The following is a 2,820-nucleotide window of genomic DNA, read 5'->3' on the forward strand; positions in this document are numbered from 1 at the left end:
CTGTGTTGCGGTATTCGTAATACGGCGCGCTCATTGGTCGTCTTTAGGGGTTCATAGTTCCGCAACGGTACTGATTAGACAACCAGTGATTCAGTATTTTCTGCTCAGCTGGTTGCCTACTATCCAGGGTTTCAGTTTGGCAGCATACTTTTTTACACCCTGTATATACGTCATCAGCAGATTGATTTGCAGCACCCAGCACGTGCATATACGTGCACAGCAAGGTTAGGAAGTAAAGCTCAATGTATTTTATGGGAGGGGCATGAAAATTTTTTTATTTATTTTTGATTGGATTTTTTTATTTTTTATTTAATTTATTTATTTTTTTTATATAAAAACAAAAAAATAAATAAAAAATAAAAATAATAAACCATAGCCTCCTGCTTCGTCAATCCAACGTATTCATCCCCATCTACTGATTGACTTATGGATAAAACAATTTATCCTGAATACATAACTACTACGACAAAAAAATGAATGCGCACACGTGTTATTTAGACTTTTGCTCTAAAATAATTAGGGGAGCTAGTAATTTACTATAAAGAAATTACCATTGAAATCCCCATGCTGCGTCGCGCTAGGCACCACCCGGTATACGTGCGCAGCAGTGAAAAGGTTAACGATACCCGCAAGCTTACTGACCTCGCTAATATTACTGCCTAACCGCTTTCCTTTTCCGATACTTCTCCATACGGGTTCCCTAACCCAATCTTTAGCAACGCTTTGACGCCAATCCCGAATCCCGATCTTAATTCATTTAAATTAATAATTTTTACATGATCACACGACGCGACGGCTCAACCCGAATTCATTAAATTTCCTCTCTCTTAGAAACTGGATATTCCTTAATTAATTCCAAAATCACTCCTTACCATAATATGACTGAAATCGGGTAGCGTGATCCTATCAGTCCCAATAAAAACTACTCCTTACACTGACACAGAAGCTTTGAATTGAAAAGTTAAACTATTTAGTTATTATTTTCCTAAATTTGCATTTTTCTGTAAAAGTAATCATCAGAGTGAAAAATGTTAATTACAAAAAAGATGTATCTTGATGAGATCTACAAAAAAGGCTTGTACACTTTGTGCCTCGGGTTCACAATAAAGGCGCGAGAGGGCATTTTCTAAATATGACCAAAGTTCATTGCAATGACCTCGGCAATGACTATTAAAAGTAGTCGGAAAGTCAAGTCAGGAGTTTACCTGACAACTAGTTCTATACATTCCGGCACAAAGGTAGGATTAACCCAATGCGCGACATTATATAATTAGTTTCAATAACAGTATACAGGGTGTTTCGAAATTCGCGCACACGGACTTCGGAATGGTGTTATACAACGAAAACTGAATAAAAAGTTCCTCTACCAGTTTTTCATAAGACCGGCACTTTTTTTTTCGACGTGCTGAAGCTTGTTTACTAGCAGACGGCGGACATTTTGAACAACTTTGTAATTACGTACTCGTTATAATTATAGTTTATTTTGAACCTTCTTTTGCTTTTAAAAATGTTTTATTACTAAGTTTAACCAGTGGCGCAGCGTAGGGCGGGCGGAGATTGTTAAAACCGCGGTAGCTCGAAAAACAGCAGTCTGATGGAAAACTGGTAAAGGAACTTTTTGTTCAGTTTTTGTCGTATATCACCATCCCATAGTCCGTGTGCGCGAATTTCGAAACACCGTGTATACCGCCAAAGGTTGTGGCATTTTACACGCATGCCGTTTGGATTGCGTAACGCACCCGCAACGTTTGAACGAAAAATGACCTAAAAGGCTTATCGTGGAAAATTTGTTTGATCTTCCTGGATGACAACATTGTGGTGGGAAATACCTTTGAAGACCACATCTGCCAAAGGTCTGTATTTATAAATTATCGAACAGTTTTTCAAAATGTCTTTTGAAACTACGCTAATGCACATCAAAACTGCAAAGCAGCGAATTTGGCGCATTTTTGTGTTGCAATATTTGGAGGTGAGATCTTTACAATTTCTTATTGATATACCCATGAATTTCACTAAGTCAGTGTGATTAATGAATTTATTTACAAAAAGGTGGTAGAAACATTGAATAAATAATAAGTACAAATATAGGTAATAACTAAGATGATCTTGGGTGTAATTAATAAATTACTTTTTTCCTACGGCTCCTGCGACTCCAACGTAGCCTTGGGCGACAGGTAAAATCTGTGCTGCTGCGTGCAATACCCGTTTCCCAGCTTCTTCCTAAAGAATCAAAAATTAAGCTAATGCTCATTTAATGTTAGATCATACTTACAATTCTTCTCCATCTCCTCCTTTTAGCTTCTGCATTGTTTACAAATGCGGACAAGAGCACCAATGCCAATACAAAAATAACTGAGAATTTCATATTGAAGAAAATGAGGAACGTTTTTGACTTCCTTGTTTGCACAAGATGAAAGAAAGAACTGATGCGTTTGTATGGGATGGATTGCAATTTATACACGTCGTGTGTGAGCTACCAGGGGAACTACTATCGACCGCTAATCCACACACATGCCCGGCGTTTTTCGTTACAAATCCCTGGAGAAAGGGGACTACCCGTTCCAACCGCGCTTTCTTTATAACTGATAACTGACTTAAAAGTACCAATTCCTTTACGGATTGCGAAAATATGGTCGTTTAATCACAGAATGTGTTTATATGCTTCTAATTATCAATACACTATACGTAAATTAAAATTATCTTGAAACTATGTTTATTGTTGCTTAATAATCTGTTTTGAATGATTGTTAAAAACGAGGTTAAAACCGTGATATTCTCATTGTGTAGTTGCTCGGATTTTGCAAGTGATTGGTCTTTGCC

At 37.3% G+C, this 2,820-nt stretch overlaps 1 long non-coding RNA gene across 1 annotated transcript; it reads right to left on the bottom strand.

Moving 5' to 3' along the window:
* Nucleotides 1-2,017: 2,017 nt before the first annotated feature.
* Nucleotides 2,018-2,580, bottom strand: LOC116171662. The gene is made up of 2 exons (XR_004145485.1): nt 2,273-2,580; nt 2,018-2,220 (listed from the first exon to the last, which is right to left on the bottom strand). It is a non-coding gene; the product is annotated as an uncharacterized LOC116171662 (long non-coding RNA).
* Nucleotides 2,581-2,820: the final 240 nt, after the last annotated feature.

Source organism: Photinus pyralis, unplaced genomic scaffold (genome assembly GCF_008802855.1).
Source record: "Photinus pyralis isolate 1611_PpyrPB1 unplaced genomic scaffold, Ppyr1.3 Ppyr1.4_LG5, whole genome shotgun sequence".
In the NCBI taxonomy this organism is placed as follows: Eukaryota; Metazoa; Arthropoda; class Insecta; order Coleoptera; family Lampyridae; genus Photinus; species Photinus pyralis.